Source organism: Cavia porcellus, unplaced genomic scaffold (assembly GCF_034190915.1).
Source record: "Cavia porcellus strain 051 isolate PalLab524CR breed Dunkin Hartley unplaced genomic scaffold, mCavPor4.1 scaffold_21, whole genome shotgun sequence".
In the NCBI taxonomy this organism is placed as follows: domain Eukaryota; kingdom Metazoa; phylum Chordata; class Mammalia; order Rodentia; family Caviidae; genus Cavia; species Cavia porcellus.
This window is the reverse complement of record NW_026947504.1, coordinates 48,339,497-48,363,014: the sequence shown is the minus strand read 5'-3', so window position 1 is coordinate 48,363,014 and position 23,518 is coordinate 48,339,497. Positions and strand designations below refer to the sequence as shown.

The 23,518-nt window shown below is 47.4% G+C and overlaps 2 long non-coding RNA genes across 3 annotated transcripts; both read right to left on the bottom strand.

Annotated features, from left to right (window-relative positions):
• Positions 1 to 570: 570 nt before the first annotated feature.
• LOC134471987 (uncharacterized) lies at positions 571 to 7,669 on the bottom strand. 2 transcript variants are annotated; one of them, XR_010041797.1, is made up of 3 exons: positions 7,403 to 7,667; positions 3,905 to 4,039; positions 571 to 2,886 (listed from the first exon to the last, which is right to left on the bottom strand). It is a non-coding gene; the product is annotated as an uncharacterized LOC134471987 (long non-coding RNA). The 2 variants fall into 2 exon arrangements; XR_010041796.1 differs by lacking the exon at positions 3,905 to 4,039 and having other exon boundaries at positions 7,403 to 7,669.
• Positions 7,670 to 15,554: 7,885 nt separating this feature from the next.
• LOC134472051 (uncharacterized) lies at positions 15,555 to 18,054 on the bottom strand. Its single transcript, XR_010041876.1, has 3 exons — positions 17,868 to 18,054; positions 17,561 to 17,691; positions 15,555 to 16,838 (listed from the first exon to the last, which is right to left on the bottom strand). It is a non-coding gene; the product is annotated as an uncharacterized LOC134472051 (long non-coding RNA).
• Between the last annotated feature and the right edge of the window lie 5,464 nt (positions 18,055 to 23,518).

The following is a 23,518-nucleotide window of genomic DNA, read 5'->3' as shown; positions in this document are numbered from 1 at the left end:
GTTTCTGGCCCCAAATAGTAATATTCCTGGCCCCAAATAGTAATATTCCTGGTCCAAAATAGTAATCTTCCTGGCCCAAAATAGTAATTCAGCTACTATGCTCTGGGAAGGCCCAGCCTGGCAGGATTATCCCTGCCAACTGCTCCCCACCTCTGAGCCCTGAGGAAGGGCGAGGAATTCAGTGAAATGCCCCTCTTTGGGCTCCTACAGCTTTCTGGTCTCCCCGTCCTGGGCCTTTGGTCTCTTGTGTACATGTTTGTTGAGCACTTACTACGTGCTGCCCCCGTCCCAGATGCAGGAGATGCGTCATGAACAAGAGGTGGCACGCTGGGGCGGGAGGCGGGGAGACACAGGTGGTAGAGAGGGAGGCAGGTGCGGTGTCAGAGCAGGGTGGAGGCTATGGGAACCGGATGACAGGACCCCTTGCCCATTGCCACCCTAGGCTTTTTTTTTTTTTAATTTTATTTTGAAAGTAGTAAAATACAACAGAACAAGACAGAATAAAGCCCACTAAGATCATACAGTGAAATTGACACAGAACACAGAACTTCACAGCAGGTTACCAGGATAACAGTAATAAGTATCATAGTATATTTTGTTATCTTTACAATAGTTGTTCTTTCAATCACGTATATCAAGATAAAATGAAATACAGAACATTATAGAACTTATCAAAACAGAATATTGAATAGATCAGTACCATTAATCAGAATAGAGCAAAGCAGTTAATAAAAACATTTGTCTTCAAAGAGATGGAGAAGGAAATCCCCCTTATTTTCTATGGTCAACCTCCCAAGAGATGCTCAGATTTCTGGTTCCCATTTGCTAATGGGGGACAGGAGAAGGCCGGTAGGGGAAGTGGGATGTTTGACTCTAGGCCGTACACCGGTAGGTTCACTATTGCTTGGCAGGGAGGCAGGCTGGTTGCTTGGTTCCCAGCTTCGTAAGTTCTAACATGGCTCAGATCTCAGAGGCTGCAGGGGGTTCTCCCCCGGGAAGGGCCGCAGCCACTCTAGGCTTTAAGGAGAAGGGAGCCTGTGGTCAGTTGAGAGCACAACCAAACTGCTCTTGTAGACTGAAGAAAGTGGCAGGGTTTTGCTGATTCCTGGGGTGAACTAAAGTCCGGTCATTCCTATGGCCAGAGGCTCTGTTCTGAGAGACACAACAGGTTTGGATCATGGGCGGTCATGGTCATCTCGTCCTAGATTTGGTGCATTTTCGTGTGTTTGGCGCCTCTGTCCTCACATCCCGGCCTTGAGCGTGGTGGACTAACAGGAGGTCTGATTCTCTCAGTGTCTGCCGAGCTGCCCTTCCCACTGGCAACATCTCCCACATACACGCTCCGGCCATGGGACAGGGAAGGACATCCAGTGCTTGGGCTGCTGAGAAAGCAGGACACAGTCCAGCTCCCACGGGCCTAGATCACCATGTCGGGGTCTCAGACACATTTCTTCAATGGTCCACAGTCTATGTGCAAAGCCCAGCAGAACCTAACCCCACGGCTAGGACAGCACAGGGGACAGATATGACAAAGGCACGAGTGTCAGGCCTTTTATCCCACCCCAGCCGCCCACCAGACAGCTGCAGGCCTGGGGAAGCATCGCTGTGCTCAGCAGAACTGGCCTGCTTTAGTCAGGGTGGTGCACAGAACAATTAGAACCAGGACATGGAGTTTATAATACTATTTTTATCACGGTCACCCAGAGTTAGCACAAGAAACTGCAGGAAATCTATCTGTAATACCAAAGACAGAATATTCAGCCAAGGGTCTGACTCCCACAGCAATGTCCCACATGAGCCCAGACGAAAATCCAGAGCTCATGACAATGCCTCCCATGAGTCCAGCTGGAGATCTAAAGCCCAGAAGAAGGACTCACGCCAGTCTGCTTTACAGATCCGTGACGGGAAGGCACAAAGGTCAGCGGTGGAAGCCAAAAAGTCCATGCCAGTGGGGTGAAGGAGCTGTGCTGGTGGGATGAGGGTTCTATGCTGGAGCTGCAACATCACACTCACAACAGAGACCAGGGCTGTCCTGAAAGGCACCACAGCCATCCTCAGTGACACGGAGGCCCTGAGCTCCTCCCACAATAAGCACAGTCGGGTATGTGCTAGGAAGCAGCGTGATAAGTTTATCCTGGAGACCAAGCAGCACATATCTTCCTCTCCGGAGCCAGGAAGCAATGCTCGATGTGAGGACCAGAGCTTCTCCAAGAAAACCAACGGCTCAAACAGCAACATGTAGGAGAACCCACAATGCTACAACACCTCAACCCTCAACACCTCCCTTCTTCTCCACCAATTTATGCTGGCAACTTTCCTCAGGTGGAGCATCTATGCTCAGCACCGTGCTGATGTAATCTGGCTGGTGTTAAGTTGGCCACCAGTTTTTAATCCAAAACACGGCCTCAGGTGCCCTGGAAGTAACCCAGGCACTGTCCTCACAGCCCACACCTGGGGATGGGTGATGTGTCCGGCACGGAGGTGGGGCCAGGACTGTGTCCTCCGGGCGCGTGGAGGACTGGTGACTGTAAATTGACCAAGGGCGAGTGGGGCTGGAGAGCTTGTTTAGCTTTTTTTCTTGGAGTCTTTCCTCTGTCCCTGCAACATGGAGCCCCCTGTCCTGACCCCAACAGCAGGCCTGGTCCCTGGTGAGCTGTGAGTGGAAGTGAGGTGGGCTGATTCTGAGCATGAGTTGCAAAGCTGTTGGCCTGTTCTGTCGCTGGCTCTTCTGTGGTCACCATGGCTTCTGTCCCAGGGGTTCTCCATGATCCCAGGACAAAGACATGTAGAGAAGACTTCAGGCTGGCCTGCAGTCAACACTTGTAATGTGAGTGAAGAATGACCACATAATCCACCACGATTTGGGGGTTGTTCCTACAGCAGAATCTGGTGAAGCAGACATAGAAAAATCACCTTTGGTGTGGAGTGTTTAAGCAGAGATCCAAGGGAAGTGAACTGTGAAAATCCTGGGCATAGATTCTTTTGCAAGTGCAAAGGCCCAGGGGCAGGAATGCACTTGAGAACTTGAAAAACAACAAAAGGATCAGTGAGGCTGGAATGGATAGAGGGACGGGGACAGTGATAAAGGGTAGGCCATTATCCCTTGTAGGCCATGGCGAAGAATTGGCATTTCACTGAGGTTAGAAGATATTGGAGCGTGACCTCTGTGGCTGCTCTGTGGGGAACACAGGCTGTTGGGCATGAAGGTAAAAACTGGAAACCCAATAGGCTGCTCAAGGAGGCAGAGGACGGGCTCATGCCAGCATGGCTGGTGTGGGCAGCGATTAGATTCTAGACGTATTTTATTTTATTTATTTTTGAAACAGGATCTCAAACTCACAGAAGATCTTCCTACCTCAGCCTCCTGGGTGCTGGGCTCACAGGTGTGTGCTCCCACACCCAGCACCTAGGTGTGCTTTACAGGATGGGGCAAAGGGATTTGCAGTCCAATTGAATGGGAGGGGATGGAAAAGAAATAGAGTCACACACAATTCTGTGGTTCTGGCCTGGTGGAAGGGAAGGAAGAGATTCTTCCTGAGGTGGGAAAGACATAGGAGGGGCAGGGCTGGACGACAGAGCCCGTCTGCTCTGGGCCACTGCTATGGTTAGGTGTGGCCCGAGTCCCCCAGTGCTCTGTGGAGATTAGAGTGTTGGAACCTTTGGAAGTGGGACACACACACACACACACATACACACACGGAGGAAAAGCCTCTGGCCTAAAGCCAGAGGCATGAAGCAATAGTGAGTGGTCCCTGAATCAAGATGAGTGGGAAACCAAGCCAAGGCACACATTTTAGTTTTAAAAACAGAAAGGAAAAAAAAAAAGACAGGAAGAGAAAGAACAATGCTAAAGCCATGTTGTTTTTTCAATGAAGATACAAAGAATAAGAAAATAGATTCGTACTTGCTTCCTTAATTTTGTTCTGTTGGTTTTTTGAGGCAGGGTCTCAATAAGCAGTTTAGGCTGTTCTTGAATTCACTGGGGAGCCCAGGCTGGCCTCCAATTCACAGCAATCCTCCTGCCTCAGCCTCCTGAGTGCTGGAATTACAGAACATGCATCACAATGCCTGGTCATACTTGCCTCCTTATTCAAGTTTTCAGGATCCAGAACTTGGGACACCACGGAATCAAATAGGATGGATTCCCAGAACTCTTAGACCCTTTGGGGATATCTGTTCACGTGGAAAATTCCACTCAAGTTCTGCTTTCAAAAGAATGAATGGGAAATTTTAGAATGGGTCCCAACACTCAACAAATGTACTCAGCACAGTGAGACTGGGGGCAGCAGGCGGAAACACTGTATCATACAGCTTGCCTTCCTGCAATGAAATACCGGCGGCAGGTAACTTCTAAAGAGAAAGGGCTCGCTGGGCTCAAAGCAGCAGTGAAGTTCTAGGTCCAGGACCAGCAGCCCTGTTTGTGTGAGGTGACAGGAGGAAGCACAGGGTGGCACAAGCTGACATCCCTTCTGATCTCACGAGGCAGGAAGTCACAGACTCCGTGGTCCCAGGTCCCTGCCTTCTAATGTTTCCTGGAGGTGCAGAACCTGTTTTTGTGGGGGTGGTGACAACTTGAGAAGTTCCCCTTTGTTTTTCACTTATCACCTTGGTGATTGTTCAGGAAGTGTTACATACAGTAAGATCACCCCAGAGGTGAGGCCCTCCACCTCAACCCCATCACCTTGGAACCCCGAGCTGAATCGCCTCTCCTCTCCTCTCCTCTCCTCCCCTTTCTTCTCTTTTCCTTTCCTTCTGTCTCTTTCTTTCCTTTTTCCTCCTCCTTCTTTTCCTCTCTTTTTCTCTTTGTTCCGAAGTACCGGGGACTGAACCTGGGATCTTCACACTGAGCTTCATCCCTACCCCTTCTGTTACAGCTGAATAGGCCAATTATAGTCCAGGCTTTTGTGTACAACAAGGAAAGAATTGCTATGTTATATCCAGTATTAAGCAGTGAGCAGCTACATTTATTTTTATTTATTTATTTATTTGTCTTTTTCCTTTTTATCAGTACTGGGGATGAACTCACAACTGCCTGCTTGCAAGGCAAGCGCTTATGCCGCTGAGCTAAATCTCCAGCCCCACAGCTACATTTATTGATATTCACAGGAAGTTGTACACAGGGCAAGTCTGCACCCCTAAAGATAAAACACAAACAGAAGGCTGGGCATGGTGGTGCATACCTGTAATATCGGCACTCAGGAAGCTGAGGCAGGAGGATTGCTGTGAGTTTGAGGACAGCTTGGGCTACACAGTGAGTTTAAAACCAGCCTGAATTACAGAGCAAGACCCTATCTCAAAAGACAGGAAGAAAGAAAGACTAATCTCTGGTACCCAAAAAATACATAAAACTTAAAAAAAAAGAAAGACGGACAGACAAAAAAAAAAAAAGAGAGAGAGAGAGAGAAATGTGCCACGGTGATAGAAAAGCATGGTGTACAGGTCAAAGCACACAAAAGTAGCAACAGCAATAAAAAGGCCTAGAGAAATCAGACTTTACAATTTCAAGGCCAGACACAGTAGTTTAGGTGCCTCCCACGGAGCTAGCGTGACCTGCTCAGTACAAGATCCCGGAACGCATGCACAGAACAGCTCCCAGAACCCTGTGCGCAGACTTCTCTTGGAAACTGGGCAGCCTGGGCTGTGGGATCGCAGCACCACTGTTCAGAACCCATGTAGAAGTCCTTGGGATTTGAACGGTGTAAACGGCATGCCGACACCAAGAAGGGCATGCCTTTGTGATTTTCCTTCATCATAGCCCAACCTGCTTTCTCCAAGGCATTCTTTTATCTTGCTTAGGGCCATGCATAAGTGTCCCAGAATACACTCGAATCTTAATTATATTCATGACATGCAGTGCATATTCATGAACCTGTAATGAGCTGGGCATAGGGGTGACCGGAAGTCAGGCTGGGAGATCCACTATGCCTGTGCTCTGGGCTACAGCGTTGCCATCTCCTGGGTTTTTGTTATTTTATTTCTCACCTCCATCATTTCTACTCAGAACTGATTGGGTGAAATAGACACGATCAAAATATTATTCACTTATAAAATGATTTAAGTTTTTGTTTTGTTTTGGGAATTAAATCCAGAAAGCACTAAGGTACATCTCTAGTTCTTTCTTTTTTTTTTGTCTTTTTCATTTTTATTGGTATTGGGGATCGAACTCACAACCGCCTGCTTGCAAGGCAGGTGCTTATGCCACTAAACCCCCAGCCCCATCTCCAGTTCTTTGTCCTTCATTTATAATTTTTTTTTGAGACAAATTCTTGCTCAGTTGCCCAAGCTGGTCTCAAACAATCCTCCTTCCTCAGCCTCCTGCAGAGGTGGGATAACAGGCCCGGAACAGGGCCCCCACCTCTCCACAGTGTCAGGTAGGAGACACAGTGAATCCCGGGCAGTAGCTCAACCAACATGAAACAGCCTGATTGTGACACCAGTTCCAAAGCCCAGGCCTGGGCCAGCCCTACCCTACACACCAGATCTACCCTAAAATAGCACTTCCTGAGGTGGGACCGCTGAGCCATGAACAGACTCTGAGGCCATGGATATCCCCGGAGGAACTGAATTCTAAACTCCTCTGCACTGAGCCAGCTCCCTGGCCCTTTTGAGACCCCTTTATGCTGAATCACTAAGTTGTTAAGCTGGACTCCAATTTCTAACCCTCCTGCCTCAGCCCCCCCAGAGTCCTGGGGTCACAGCACCTTAACTGACAGCACAAGCCACCCGGGGTCAGTGGCCACTGTATGATACAGGGCAGCTCCGAATCCTAATTGTGCAAAACTAATAATCCCGTAGCTGCTATGTGTGGATGGTAGATTCCAGGCTACCCTGGGGACCTTGCCCAATCCCTGCAAGGGTCGGATTTGGCTCAGAGGCCCCAAGATCTAGCAGTGTCCTTCCCACCCGTGCCCTCCACAGCGGGCACTCCCTTTCTAGCCTCTGTCAGAGGAGAAGGAACTCGTTTCCTTCTGGAGGCTGCAGGGAGGGGGTGTTTTGCACAGCCTGCTGGACCTCAGGGTGACACTGCAGCCTCCCCCTCGGCCACCAGCCAGCGTCCAGACCCCCTCTGGCCCAGATTGCTGCAGAACTCACTGCCCTTTGGATGAGTTTGATAAACAGCACTTCGAGAAGCACTGTGACACCCATAGGCCCCCCCAAACCTTCACATTCCTCAGAGCCCCTCATGGCATGACTCGTTTTATAATTTCACCCCCAAGACACCGCCTCACAACACATCCTTTATTTCCTGTTGCGTTATTAAATGTTTATTTGCTGGCTGGCCAGCCTATAATCCTTGCACTGGGGGGGGCGCAGGGGGTGGTGGAGGCTGTCAGGACCAGCCTGAACTCCATAGTAATGCCTATCTCAAAACAAAACAAAATACTAATGCACAAATAAATACCTTTCATTTGCCTGATGATTTAATGTCCATCTCCTCAGACTGTCGGCTCTTGGGACTTCTGCCCCGAAGGCAGATGCCAAATGAAGGTGTTGAGTGAGTGAACGAGAGATGGAAACGACGACAGCTGGAGAACAGACTCCGCTAGACTCCAGCTCCCACCCCGTGGTTCCACCCTCCAAGTGTGATACGTGCAGGGTGTCCTGCTTCCCACCCACAGGAAAGTGAGCCGTGTGAACAAGTACACAGCCTGGGAGTACAGGACAGGATGAATTCCCAGGAGAGGAAAGGGAGGGCCAGGTGCCTGACTTGGACTTTTGACTGGCAAGAGGTGGAGTCAGTTTCCCCCCTAACCTGGGCAGCCACGAGACTTGCAGCGGCCAGTGGCATGTCCGGAAAGTGACATCACACGAGTTCTAAACTGGGGTCTAAAAGGCCTCGCAGTGCCTCCTGTCTTCTTGCAATTGTGCCTCTGCCCTGAGAACTAGCATGAGTCAGATGCTGGTGGTCCAGAGAGAATGGGAGGAAAGGACAGTCATCCTTATTGAGCTATTTTAATCCAGGCTGGCCCAGATAACCTGCCAACTGACCAGATATGCAAAAATAGGGCCAGCAGAGACCAAAGAAGGGCACAGCTGAGGGGCCCAAATCAATTCCCTACAGAATTATAATCAAAAAGTCTGGCATGGTGGCACACATCTGTAATCCCAGCTGTAACTCAGGAGGCTGAGGCAGGAGGATTGCTGCAAGTTGGAGACCAGCCTGGGCTACAAAGAGCTCAAGGCCACCCTGAACCGCATAGAGAGACACGGAGTCTCAAAAAGATGGAAAAAACAGTGGTAATCCTTGCTTTCCTGGAGATCTTCCTGGATCCTTATCTTAAGATCTTCCTTCTTTTGGATACATGGTATGGGGGATCAAACCCAGGGATCTATGCACCCTCACAAGTCCTCTACCACTGAGCCACCCCCAAGTCCCCCTTTTTTCCTTGAGTTACTCCAGTGAATTTCTGTAGCTTGCAGCCCAAGAGGTTCAGGAAATTCAGGTGGCTTTCAGGGTTGTGGCGGGTAGATAGGGTGTTGGCTACTGGCAGGAGGAGAGGAAAGCAGTCCCTGAGGACTGAACAAGATGGGCACACCTGGCAGAAACTGATGATGGAACGGGAGAGTGGGGTCTTGGGGGAGCCCTCTGCGGGAGCTCATCCTCCTCCCAGAGCCCATATCCCTCTCTGCTTGCCCTGAGGTCACCTTGGGCTGAGAAGATGAGTGCCCACAGTTCAGCAGCATGTTTGTACTTTCAGTTGCCTGTCCTGCAGTGGCAAGAGGGACACAGCCATCATTACAGCCTGGATAATAATGTGAATGAGGTCCTGTGGTGAGGATCGATCTGACGGCACTGGTGTCCTTAGAAGACAACAAAGAAGCCAGGCGTGGTGGTGCACGCTTGTAATCTTAGCACTCTGGAAGGCTGGGGCAGGAGGACTGCAGGTTCAAGTCCAGCCTGGGCCACCAGGTGACTTAGCAAGACCCTGCCTCAAAATAGAAAATAAAAAAGGGCTAGGGACTGCTGGCCGGGGAGAACCCGCAAGGAAGCCTCCTCTGGCCCTGTCATAACACCTACCCACAAACAACGGATGTGACGCAGGCTGAGAAAATCATAAGGGAAGTAGAGAAGCAACTGACATTTGTGTGGTTTGAGTGATTGTGCAAGGCTGGGGCAGGAAGTCTGAGCATCTATTTAGTGGGTAACAATATGCAATATGGTAACTATTGTGGATTTCCTACTGTCCAGTGTTTTGTTTTGTTTCATTTTGCTGTTCTGTTTTATTCCCTTGGAAAAAAAAAAAAAAAAGACTAGAGAATGTATGAAACTCAATGCAGAGGCCCTGGGTTCCATCGCTGGTATGGGTCACAGATTAATTTAAACTAGCATTTGTAAGACTTCCTCCAGAACCAACAATTACATGGCCTAGGAGAGCACAAAATCACTGCAATAACCTCAGGTTAAGCTAGTTTATCTATGACCCACACTCCAGTACTGGAAAAATAAAAAGACATCATGACCCAAGGATGAGTCCACAGAAGACAGACAAATGATCCTGTCAGGACACCCTGGGCAGGAAGAGGCACAGGAGAGGCCAAACCTGCCCACACCTTGACTGTGGGCTCCCCGACTCTGGAACAGTGAGAAAATAAATTTCAGTTGTTTGAATGACCCCGTGTGTGGCATCTGTGATGGAAACCAGAGCATATGCATTCAGTGGTCACTGTCACATGGCTGAGGTCTCACTTGGCCTGCAGCTACATCCTTAGCCCCCAATTCCTTTTTAAAAATTTGAGACAGGGTCTCCCCAAGTTGCTAAGTTGCCCAGGCTGGGTTTGAACTTGCAGGCCTCTGCCTCAGCCTCCCAGGGTTGTGCTACCAGCATGTAGCCGAAGTCCCACAGCCAGTGGGTGGTAGAGCTGGGGTTCAAATAAAGTGGCCAGGTTTTGGGCCCTCACCCGCTCTGTCAGGCCCTTGTGGGTGAGGCTCCCAAGGTCTGGGGCAGCACACGGGGACCTGCTCCTCCTGCCTGTAGGCGGATTTCCAGGCCAGCCTGCTTCTCTCTCTTCACTTCTCTGGAATGAGATCTGGGAGTTGGGTTTTGTTTTTGTTTTTGTTTTTTTGATTTGTTGGTTGGTTTTTGCAGAGTCGCAGCTAGAACCCAGAGCCTGATACATGGCTAGACACAAGTTCTACCACTGACCACACTCCCAGACCTTTAGACCGCTCATTAGCTGTGGTCCTTGCCCAAGCGGCTGGGTTTTTCTGCACTGGAGTCGATTCATCTGGAGAGTGAGGACAGTGGAGCGCTGGCCTGGAGCTCTGGGCTTCCAGGCTTCTGAGTGCAGAGGCTTAGCAGGCTGCAGCTGCTGCCCCATGAGCAAGGTGATGCCTGGACTTCTGCTCCGTCCCTTCCAGCCGGTCCTCAAGGCCTCCCTGGCCTCTTCCAACCCACAGACCTCACTTCTCAATTCCCGGGCTCCATGTGAGAAGTCAGCTATAAGGATTCGGGAGCCTGGGGGGGACGACCCCAGGAGTCTATGATTCTCTTTCAACCTGATTGTCAGACAAAAGGTTTGGAGGTCCTGGCCTTGCGCTGAGGGCCCAGCTTTGTGTTCAGAGAGGGACACATCTGGAATTTGTCACCAGGTGACCTGGCAGGTGGTGCGAGCTGGAAACCACTGCCCAGGGCTGATGTTCAACCTCAAGGCACTGTTAGCAGTGTGGGAACTGCACCAAGGGCTTCCTAAAGGAGACAGGGCCTGGGCCTAGATTCTAAGAGCTGAGTTTAGATGCAAAAACCAAGGTAACAGCTGTGAGGGTGGGCCCAGCTGAGGAGCCTGCTACCCACAGGAATGCGTGGGGTGGGGTGATACCCAGCTGGTCAGATCACAAGGTAGGCGGTGGGGGCGGGGAGGCAAAACAATCAGTAGGATGTGGTAGGTGTTTAGAAGACAAAAAATGTTACAAGAAAGAGTGTACACAGAGGCTAGGCGCCTGTGCTATTAGGGGTTAATAATGGCTGAGTCACACAGCTTCTGGGAAAGTAAAGGCCAGCAGGAAAGGCTCTGCCTGTGCTGCATCCCCTGGCTGCACCCCTGCAAGCACCTCCGCAGAGGCTGAGTGTTTGTTTGATCCTCACAGCGCTTGGGGGAGGTCCGCAGCCTGCTTCTGTCCCTCCCGTTCCTCTTTCCTTCCTCAGGATGGGGAATGGGGGCTCTGGTTCCACACAGCTGGAGAACTGGGCCTTGTGCTTTGTGGGTTTAAATTTACCACGTGCGGGCTCTGTGTGCAGACAACTTTAACTCCCACAAAAGTGTCCTGTCTTTGTCCCTGGCTTGTGGGGAAGACACTGTCTCTCATGCATCTGTTAGCTGCAGGTAGGGATGTGGCCACAGCTGGTGTCTGGGCTGGGCGACGGCACCTCCAGCTAGATCTTACGGCTGTGCAGAGTTGGCCCCAGCCTCACCATGCTGGCCACCACCCATGACAGGCTACTACGCCACCTTCGGGCCCCTCCAGGGCCCCTCCGGGCCACCTCTGGGCCCTGTCCCCTGTCGCCATGATGTCACCTCCAGGCCTGCTTCCTCTTTACCAGTTAGTGTCAGCAGTGGGAGGGAACAGGCTGGGACAGGAGAGGAGACTCAGTCCTTCAAGCCTCTCTCCACCCTGAAACCCTCACCCGGAGAATGATGGGGATAAGAGAGTATGGCAGACCCCACCCCACCCAGCCACTCTGGCATCAAAGGCCAGGAATGAAGCCTGCTGAGGTCCTGGTTTTGTCATTGAGTCCTGTGACTGTCAGCTCTGAGCCTCGGCTTTTCTCTCTGTAAAATGACATTTATAACAGTGACAGGCCTAGTTGGGAGGGCCCTGGCATGAGAACCCAGAAACATGCCTGGCTCATGGTAGGTGCTCTAGGAAGGCCAAGCTACTAAAAGGGATCAGGAGAACGCTTCGGTGAAAGGGACAGCTGAAACGAGTTACTCACACCAGGCTTACAGGTAGTGCAAGCCATGCAGCTAGCCAAGCTCAGAAATATAAAAGCAAACCCGAGCTTAGGCAGAGTGTGCTACAGTGCTACAGTCGGTGGATGGCTCCTCCTACCTCCAGGCTGGGCTTGGAAGAAATTAAAATGCAGAGTAACTGGTTTCCTTTCAGTTAGGCCAGTTGAGAGATGGACTTTCTTTGAAACAAAACCCAAACCCCAGTTGGTTATTCTAAACCTACAGAACCACCCATGATGGGTGATGACTAGATCACTAAAATGTTCTCAACCTCTAATTATGTATAAAAGACCAGGATTGAAGAAAATACTGCAGGGCTTCTGGAAACCCTGGAACTATTTTTTTTTTTTTCCTTCCAATAAACACTTATCTTTTCTTTTTAAAAAATCTTTTCTGAGACAGGGTCTCATTGCACAAATCAGGCCGGCCTTGAGCTCACTTTGTAGCCCAGGCTGGTCTGGAACTCACAGTGATCCTCCCCACTCAGCCTCCCGAGTGCTGAGATCACAGGTGTGAGCCACCACACCTGGCCCTGCATGACTTCTTGTCCAAGATTTCATTCTTTAACTTCGTGAAACAATAAAGTCAGGTTTCTACAATTTGTACAAAATTAGCTGTTTCACTATTAAACTATTAATAATTTTTTTTTAATGATTTTGGAGGTAGAGACAGTGTAGTGAAATTGGTACAGAACTTCACAGCAGGTTACTGGGATAACAACAATAGGTATCACAGTATATCTCGTTATCATTACAATAGTTGTTCTCTCAATCACGTATAGCAAAATAAAATGAAATACAGAACATTATAGAACTTATCAAAACAGAATATTGAATGGAACAGTACCATTAATCAGAATAAAGCAAAACAGTAGTAAAAATATTTGCTTCAAAAAGATGGTAGAAGGAAATCCCCCTTATTTGCTATGGTCAACCTCCCAAGAGATGCTCAGATCTCTGGTTCCCATTTGCTAACGGAAAAAAAGGGGATGGGGTAGTGGGATGTTTGACTCTAGGCCGTGCAGCAGTAGGTTCACTATTGCTTAGCAGGGAGGCAGGCTGGTTGCTCGGTTTCCCAGCATCCTAAGTTCCAACATGGTGCGGATCTCAAGAGACACTGGTGGCTCTCCCCCTGGGGCTGCTGCGGCCTTAAGTAATAAACTATTAAATAAAGCTGAAGGTGTCCTGGAGACATGATAGAATAAGGATCTTTCTCATACCACTGTGTCCTGATGATATCACCTGATTCTGGAAGGATAAACCATAAAACTCCTTTTCTCTCACCCTTCAGGCTCCAGGCCAATTCTTTCTTTCTGGAGTTAATAATTTTATCCTTTGGTTCCGGGAATGTGGCTTAGTGGGAGAGTGAGTGGTTAGCATGCAGGAGGCTCTGGGTAGGATCCCAGGCACTGGGAAAAAATAATATAATGCTCTATCTACTAGCTGGTGTTTATTGTATGCCAGACTCAGCACTTGCCTTTTGTAACTGTTGCCTAGCGGAATCCTCCTAGCAACCAGGGTAGATAGGTCTGGTCATCTATTTTGCAGTGGTTATCGAGGCTTCATAACTTGCCTGACATCAGTTATGCAAAGTGGCCTCCTGGCAGGCCTTGGAGGAATCCACCTCAGCCCTTGTACTTTCCGCCTCCTTTCTGTGAAGTCACACACGAAGCATCTCACGGCTAACTGCACTTCAGGATTCTAGTCTCACATTGTTACCTGGCGCTCAGGTCCACAGTACTGGCTGTTCCCCAAGGAGCACAAGAAGCATGGTGGAAAGAAAGTGCTTATTCAACACTAGCTCAGAAGGAGATGGAGGGGCCTGTGATTGCCTCGTTCAGGTGTGAAAGGGGTTTTATTGCAAGTCAGAGAAAGAGAAAGAGAGAAAGAGGGAGAGACAATGAGAGGGAGAGATCCAAGGGGACAATGGATAAGGAGATTCCCATGCTTATTTTATACCCTTGGCATTCTTGGCTTCTGTCTCTTGCAGAAATGAAGCCAGAGAGCTCTACCTGCAGCTCTTGCTGCGGATCCTGCTAGGAATGCCTGTTAGTTTCCTGGGAAAAGAGTTACTGTTCTGTCCGTTTGTCTGAGCAGAGGACAGGAGATTGGTAGCTGTTTTACACCCTCAGCATGAGGAAGTTGGAGGAGCAGCGACCCTCTAAAAGAGAAAAATATAATAATTGTTAAAGAGCCAAAGCAGATAGCACCCCTTGTAAGAGGTCTTCCCAAACCCCGCCCCCTGCTAGCAACATGCACTGATTTTACCTTTATCATCACTATGTGAAATTATTTATTTCTTTGTCTGTTTGTTTATTGTCTGTCTCCCTCTCCCCACTCACACCTCCCTGACCCAGGAGGGTAAGCATTTTGTATGGTTCACAGCCGTGCATACCATAGATGCTCAATATTTGCTTTTTTTTTTTTAAGCAAACACATGAATAATGAGTGAGTTCATGAAATGGAAGAGGTAACATTTCAATTAAGGGTCTGTGTGGTCTTCTGTCTTCCACAGAGAGGTTCAGGTTCTACCCAAGGACAAAGCTGCACCCATGAGCCTTTTGTGGAAGTCATTTTCAGATGACTTGGTTACTTATTAGCATATTACAAACTGCATTTTATGGTCAGAGAGCCTCAACTTGTGTGATCAGCTGGGCCAGGGGCCTACAGACTGTTCATAAGTGATTGCAGTACAGTTGACAACATTATGTGCTGTAATCCTAGCAGTCTCGAGGCTGAGGCAAGGGGATCGTTTTGAGTTTCTGACCAGCCTGGGTTACAAAGTGAGCTCAAGACCAGCCTGAACTGCACAGTGACATCCTGTCTTTAAAAGACAAAAAAAAGTTATATGGATGAGGACTTGCTTTTCTGCTTATCCACATACCTCTCTTTGATCTAGATAACAGCACTGGAGTGGCCTTAGAAAAACTCCTGTCCTCTGGGATTCAGGGAGGTGAGGGGCAAAGACTGGCCAATCAGAACACTTCTTTCCACCACTACAGTAATTGGTTGAGGGCTGGACATGTGACCCAAACCCAGCCAATCAAACCACCTGAAATCTACACCACAGTAATGGCTTGAGAATTGGGCATAAAAAAACTATCTTAAGGCTTTTACTGGGATTCTGGAGAATAACACATTTTCATTATTCTTTTGGATTTGTTACACTTGAGGGATATTAGTGTGGAGCTGCTGGGACTCATCTTTCTACTAGGAGAGACTGCCCAGCAATGAGCCCAACATGTGGAGACGCAACAGTCGAGATTTCTGACGATACCATTTAAACACCTGAGCCAGTCTCAGCTGGTGTTAGAGTTTTCTGGTGCAATAGAGAAGCGAAAGGTAAAAAAAGAACCATTTATCTTTATTGAGATAAAGAAAAAAACATTTATTGAGGACATGGAAAGGAGCACACAATCCATGGCGGCTGAGCTATCTTCTTTGACCACACATAGTGGCATGGGGTATATGTGACCTTTGAGCAGATGTGGCACAGGATGCCTGAGGAGCTGATTGGAATTTTCTGCATGTGCACAGGGAAAGGAAGAAAGACGCTGTAATGGGGAAGAAGGAGTGAAAGAATTTTAGGCGTGATAAAAGAGAATATAAAGTAAAAATAGTCTTTATTCCAAAGAAGTGAAGAGGAGACCAGGACCACCAGTGGCCTGGCTTTCTCTGCTAGAACGTGGGCCACGGAATTGCATATAACCTCTGACAGGGGTGGCTCTTAGGGTGAGCATTGATGACATGTGAGGAGCTGACTGGAATTTTCTGTGCAGACAAACAGGAAGGGGAGGTGCAATTAAGGCTGAGGAAGAAGCAGGAAGGGGTAGGCGTTCCTGCTTGGCCTTCTGCCATGTTAGACCATGTTTCTACTGAGACAAAGAACCTTTCATTCCCATCTTTGTATTGTTAGGAAAAGGGCCAAGTCTCTCTATTACTACTTCCTGCTGAAAGGAGGGGGCGCCGTATTTGGATTCAGGAAGAGTTGATGGGATGATGGTTGATGCCCATGTAGAAGCTGGTGCCAGGTGTTTCAGCCAGGACAACTTTATCATTGGTGAATGCTGGCATCTTAGACTAGAAAACAAAGAGACAAGGTGCCATGAGGAAGCAGGCCACTATCATATTTAAGGATCCAGGTGAGGTAGAAGGAAAGGTGCCTTTGATTTAGATATGTCATTTTATCAGGACTACGGTGAGGTGGAATCATTATCACGGTGAGGTAGAATTCTAAAAACTAAGTGTGGGGTTAGGAGGAGTGAAGTTATGAGGGGTAATTATTCCTCCATCTAAAAGGGTAAGAGTTAAGAGTGTAGGTAGGTAGGGCTTGTCTCTGGTCCAGGAGCTGAGCTGGAAAGAATGAGAGAGTGGGGATGGCCATGGCTGTGTCACTATAGGGAAGGTAAGAGCCTAGACCTTCAGGGATGTCATGTTTGACCAAACAGCTGAGGGTAGAGAGAACTAAGACAGTTGTCACATAGAACAATATGAAGATGATCTTACACATGATGTGGGAGTCTTTAGGAAAAACTGTTGAGAGTCCTGCTGAAAAAAGGTAATTAATAGAATGTAAGGAATTAGGAACTAAATTGGATAATAAAACATGACTTAGTCTGAGAGTTGTGGCTGTGAGGCCTTCGTGAGACGGAGATGGGTGGGCGATAGAAGATGAGATGATCACTCAGGATGGTTAGATTCAGGGCTGGGAGGGCACTGCTTAGCTTGAGTGATGTGTAATCAGGATGGCAGTCCAGCGACCTTGACCACTGTTGAAGTTCTGATGAAGACCAGGTAGGGACCACTCCATTTTAGTTGTAGTCCTTGGGATGATTTTTGTAACAAGACTTTATTAAGTCTCCCTGGTTGTGGGAAAGGCTTTTATCCATCCTGAAAAAGTACAAACAAAGGTGAGAAGATATTTGAGAGTTTTGTGACAGGGCATGTGTGTAATATCTATCTGGAAAGGAAGGGGGTGCCACATGTCCCTGAGGAGAGGTTTTACTATAGAGATGACAGATGTGAGCTGTTGAGACCTCAGAGTGTCTGGGTCAGTCTGCATAAACACAAAGGAATAAAAAAAGGCATTTTAAAGATCTATGACTGTAAAATGAGTGTTGGAGGGAGGGAGGGATGTGAGAGAGCATGGTATAAGGGTTTGGCACCACTGGGTGGATTGGAATAATGTCACTATTGATTACCCCAAGGTCCTGCACTAGACAATAAGAGCTACCAGGCTTGAATACTGGGAGCATTATAAGCTGAATGGGTAGGTTTAAGAAAATCATTGTCTGAAAGGCACTTAATTGTAGTTTTAAATCCTTGTAAATGTTTGGGAGCTATAGGTTATTGGGGAACACAAGGAAAAATTGAAGAATCCCTGAGATGAATTAAAATAGGCATGGTATGGGGTTGGAGGTATCTCAAACTATGGGATCAATCAGAGAAGAAGCAAGTCTGGGGCCTGTATGAAATAAGCCTTGTCTGGAAAGGCTGCATAGGTTGGCCATCAACACCCATTATAGAGACTGAGGACTTAATATAGTGGCCTGAAAACTCAGGAAGAACACTATACATGGCCTCTATGTCCACAAGTAGAGAGAATGTCATACCTGAGACTTCCAGTGGGACTTGGGCCTCTGAGAAGGACGCCTTAATGGGGGGCTGTGAGCTCTGAGCCCCATCAATCTTCAGCAGCAAGTCCGAGATCAGTCAATGATGAATCTGGTGGTGATGGAGTTTCCTGTAAGGGCAAGAAGTTAGAGGATGGCTTACCCGCACCCTGGCAACTAGGACAGTCACTCTTCCAATGGCCCTTGAGATTGCAGAGGGGACATTCTCTTGCCCAGTGTCCTTCCTTGTCACACTTGAAGCATGGTGCAGGAGGGTTTCTGGCAGCTCTGCTTTGCTTTGGTTTACCTGTCTTAGAGCTCCAAGCGCCTCTGCTAAATGATCAGATTGCTATTTTTCCTCCTTTTAAGTTTTATCTCTGTTGTTGAAAACATGAAAAACCATATTAAGAAGGTCTCCCTGTGGGGTTTGAAGGAAAAATTTAGCTGTTTGCCTGGGATCTGGCCCACAGAGGGAGGTATCTGTTTCTTCCAAGGTCACAAGATACTTGGTCCTCTGTGCTGGCACCTGTCTGACTGCCTGCAATGTTTTTAACTGACTCAGCTGCCTGTAACTTTTTTTCCTCTGAAGAAGTAACCTGAACTTCCATGAGGGGAATGGCTGATGACCAATGTGGCTTTTTTTAGGCTAAAGGGGGAAAAGTTGTTGAATGGCAGTTAGGGATACTCTGCAGAGCTTTTAACTAGTGACTCTCAGTAGATAGCAGGCATTTTTATTTTGGGTAGGTGTACAGCTTTAAGTCTAGAAGAGACAAAGGCAAAGAATCAATTATGTATGCAAGGACCAAATGATAGAATCAACAGGATAATTATGAGTATACTTTTAGTAATGGTTTCCCATAAGGAGGCTAAGGATAAGGTCCAGGGATTTTAGAAACTGACATGTCATTCATTTGTCATTAATTTTTGCAGTTGCGTAGTACCTCCTGTGCTGTTAGAATGTCTAATGCCACCTGATTTTAATAAAACAGGGTGGCCTGTTTTATTAATTTCCCCTTTTTTATTTAAGAGAGAGATCAGCTGTGATGTCATTTATGACCAGTTGAGTAAGGTTATCTATAGCCTCAAATGAGTCATATAACCTTTTTCTGGAAAAGATCTGGTGGATCACAGTAAAAAACATCTAAAAGGAATTTATAATTATGTCTAAATGTTAGTTGTTGAACATCCAGAAGAAAAGATTGATAACAGTACAGTGTAGTAGAGGCAGAAAGCCTAACATAGAACATTAAATGGAACCGCTATTTTCTGTTAACCATGGGTATTTAACATTGGAGATGACATTTTGTAACACATTCCTTTAATAGGATGTCACTAAAGAAATTTATGAATTGTTTGGACTGCTCAATATTTAAGCATCTCTTAAGTATAGTGCCACATATATAACATATGTATTACATAAAATTTTGTTTAAAAATTATCATTTGGTGATCTCATGTTGGTTTGACTTGAATCTCTTGGCTGATACACAAAAAAAAGGCAGATGTCTGGATCTGAAAGAAAATATTTATCATCATAAATTAACCAGTTTTACATTTGAAGGCACTAATACCATCAGATCAGCAACAATGAATTGTCTTAGCCATGTGAACTTTAGCTGGGGCGTCTCCCATAAGGCTATGGAAATTATTGGGGCCTCTGATTAATTAATAAGAACTGGTTAGAGTTCCAGGCAGCCACCTTCTTACCCATCAATACAAGTCCTGTCTAAGCTATCCTCATCTCAAGGGATTTTGTTTAACTGGTTTTAGCATCATTTTGCCCAACTGGGAAGTATACTTCTTAAATCTATAATCCAAATAAACCTTGATTATATGATCTGAAAATGCAGAAGAAAAAGGAAAAGAGAAAAGATTGTTGAACTCAAATAAAAAGGAACAGCAGTTTACAGAGCAGAAAATGGACAAACATGGATAGGTGATCTGTATAGTACAAACAGACTAGACAAACAGACAACAGATACACAGACAGACTGACAGACATCTTACAAAATCAGAGCGCACTCAAATATATTTGGCCAATTTAAACTATAATAAATAAACTAGTGTGAACCTTTTTATAAGTCAATTAATGGAGATCTCTTGAAATAAGAATAGCAGATCCAGGGTCATTTTCAGTAGGATGTGCTTTATGTCTACGATCCACTTCCTCTCAAGCTGCTTGCCATAGCTGAGCCCGCCCTTGTGAGCTGAGGGTGGTGTTCAGAATCACATAAACAGCCTTGAAATGTAAATCATCACAGTTGTAAATTTAAATTTTCTAATATAATTTTGTGGGTAAATTATAACAGTTATAAATTTAAATTTCCTAATATAACTTTGTGGTCAACCTAATTTATGGTTAATCTGAGATAGTTCTGCAAGGAAAAAAGGAATGTGAATATGAACTGTTCCCTCAGGACCAGCCTCTTCCCTAAGGAGGAAAGGGATTGAGGCTGAGAAGGCTGTGGAGTGGGAGGTGTACATGGCCACCAAGCAGCCAACTGCCCAGTAGGCATCTGTGGGCAATTACAGGGTGATTGACCATAAAATGGCCACTCGTTACTGTGACAGGGAAGCACAAGATTGTGACTGGTTACCACGAGACCCGTAAGATCACCGCAGCTGAACACATGCTGAAGGACTACAAGATGGCGCCTGTCCTCCATGTGAGCTGCAGCAAGATGGCTGCTGGGGACCGCGGTGCATGGGACAGCAAGATGGCGGTTGAGCACCGTGCTGTCTGCTAGGCAGCTGAAACATGTGAGACCAAGTACGGTGAGCCAGCGGGGAGAGGCGACACAGGAGTAGCGGGGAGAGAGGAAGTGGGGCCGTCTGATGGGTTAGATGGCTCAAGTTGAGGGGTTTGGACTTGGGGAGTTGGGGGGGGGAGCAGTAAAGACAGGAGCCTCATTATCTGAGGGGTCCTGTGGGGAAGGAGAGAGATCCTGGAGGAGCAGAGCGAGCCAGAAGTACTCGGGCCATCACAGAAGACAGAGTGAGAGAAAGACACATCCTTAAAGTGAAAAAGGCCTAAAGATGAAGGGTTCCTGCCACTGTGACAAAAGCATGAATGAAAGATCAGCTTTTTGGGTTTATAGCCTTCTAGAGGCCAAGAGCACCAAGGTTATGAATCAGGTGCCCCAGAGATGTGTTTTGTGGGGGACAGAAATGGTGTTCCCCACAGTGCCCGAGTTAGAGGTGAGCCAAGTGACCAACTTTGCCTCGGGACGTAAGGGCTTTAGCTCTATCCTGGGTCAGACTTACCAAAAGAGATCGTCACCTGCTTTGAAAGTGTGACAAGGAAGGTCCCAATATCCATGCTCATCAGCCATCACCAACAGTGCAGGGTGGGGTCCAGAGGACAAGAGGGTAACACTTCTGCCTCCAGCTGCCTTGCACTAGGAACAGCAGAACTGCTCTCTGCGTCCAGGGATGGTAACAGATAGGTTTTCTAATGTGAGCTCACAATTTTTTTTTTTTTTTTGTCTTTTTTGAGATAGGGTCTCCCTATGCAGTTCAGGCTGGCCTTGAGCTCACTTTGTAGCCCAGGCTGGTCTCAAACTCACAAGGATCCTCCCACCTCAGCCTTCCAACTGCTGGGATTACAGGCGTGAGCCACCACGCCCGGCTAGAGCTCACAAATTTTTTAAGGCTAGGAAGATGAGATAGGGCACCTGTGACAAATGAGGTGACTCAGTGTTGGACACAGGCTAGTAGCCCCACAGGAAGGAAAAGTGTTTTGTAGGCAGTGGAGCTCAGACGGGGAGTCAATCTCAGGAGCCACGCATTCTGCAATCCAAGTCACCAGGCACCAGAATGTTAGAGTTTTCTGGCGCAGTAGAGAAGCAAAAAGTAAAAAAAGAACCTGTTTATGGAGGACGTTAAAAGGAGTGCACACAACCCATGGGGACTGTTCTATCTTCTTTGCCCACACATAGAGAGGTGGGGGTATATGTGACCTTTGACTGGATGTCGCACTTGGGGTGGGCATTTATGATGCGCAAGGAGCTGATTGGAATTTTCTTCACGTGTGCAGGTAAGGAAGGAGGAACTTGTAATGGGGGAAGAAGGAGGACGTGGCCCTCAGGGTAAGTATTCCTGATTTGGCCTTCCACCATGTTAGACCACCACCATAATGTCCTGTAATTTATTCTAGGGCAAAACTCTTTCAGTTGGGATTTAATTACTTGCATCCCAAAGAATATTGATTTGAAAGGAAAAATGAAGAATAATGGTGTGTGTGTGTGTGTATGTGTGCGTGAGTACTTTAAACAGGAACTTGTTGTGTAGTTCAGGCTGGCCTTGAAGTAACTGTGTAGCCCAGACTGCCCTCAAACTCAAGGCAGTCTTCCTGCTTCAGCCCCCTGAGTGCTGGGGCTATAGGCTCGCACCACCACACCCAGGAAGAAGAACTATGTTTGCAGAGGATGTGACTCACATGTAGCAGAGACTAAGGCTGGGAGAAGGAAGGTTAATCTGCTTCCGGCAGGAAGAGAAGGATGGAGCAGGTTTCTGAATGCTGCAGAATCCATCCAGGTCAGGCACTAAAGACTGCCTGACTTCTGGTTGCAAAAAACCCTGTTGCTATCTTGGGATGACTGCAGCTCCCCTATCGGGTTCAGTCCTAGATCCACGATGTCCCAAATGAGTGTATGGTGGAGGTTAAATAAAAAGAGACAAATTGTATGATTTTTAGAGCTCCAGGAGGGTCAAAACCCTTTAATTAAGCTCGAGGCTTTGAAGGTAAAGACAAAGGATTCTTCAGATCAGTCCACTTACATTAGGAATAAGGACAAAGGGTGGAGAAACTGAGGAAAGTTCAAGCAATGAGCAGGACCTTGGGAGTCACCTCACGGATGTCTGCAAGTCATGAATCAAGTCAGTTCAGCAGCACTGTCTTATCATGAAGACATGGTAGAAGTGAGACTGTAGAGTAATCTTTGCAGCTGCAGTCTCTACCTAGTTAATTGGGGTTGGAGCCAGTGCCGCAGCTGTGGCCTTATCTTGCCCTTTGAGGTATTTCTGGCCTCACAGCTGCTACAGGCCTCAGCCAGGACCAGTGATTTATAGAGGTTCACTTACTATGAATCAGCTTCCGTTGCCAGGCTAGGGGCGTAGGCCTAGGACAGACTCACAGATAAACATAGAAAGCCAATTAGTAAAATTTAAATCCTGCTCAGAGCCCCTTCTTAGTGGTCTCCAACATCTCCCCCACTAAAATAATCTGCCTGGGCAACCCAAATGTATCACAGAACTATGGTATCCTTTCTTCTTCGGGGGACAAGGAGGCTACTAAAAAAGGGCTTATAATCATGGATCCTTCCCTTTCCCTTTCAGATGTACTATCTGTCTCTGCTACCCAGGAGCACCATGCCCCCACCCAGTTTTTAGGTTTTGTTTTTGCAGCTCTGCTTCTGCTAGGTAAGCACCTCTACCACTGAGCTCCACACCTCCCCGCCCTTGCATGCCATTCCCTGGAAATAAGTCATCAGGAATTTGGGGCTCCACCATTCAAGGAGAAATCCACACAGTTTCTCTCTGATCACCTTCCAGTTCCACAGCCATTGGGGAATTTTGCTGCTCCCTGCCAAAACTTAGTTTCTGGGTCAGCTTTGCCTAGTTAAACTTCACCTCCTAGTGGTTTTGTTTGTTTGTTTTCTCTTTTTTTTTTCAGTTCTGGGAATTGAGCCCAGAATTTCACTCATTCTCAGTCCTTTTTATTTCTTATAGTTTTAAAAATTTTGAGACAGAGTTTTGCTAGGTTGCCTAGCCAGGGCATGATGTGCAATCCTCCTGCCTTATCCACCCGGAAGGCTGGGATCACAGGACTGGACCACTGTGCCTGGCTCACCCACTAGTTCTGAACACACTTCAGGCCCTGCCCCGACCGGTGCATTTATGTCCATCCCTCTCTTTCTCCCATAGTCACTCAATAAACCTCTTGATATTCAAGATCAGA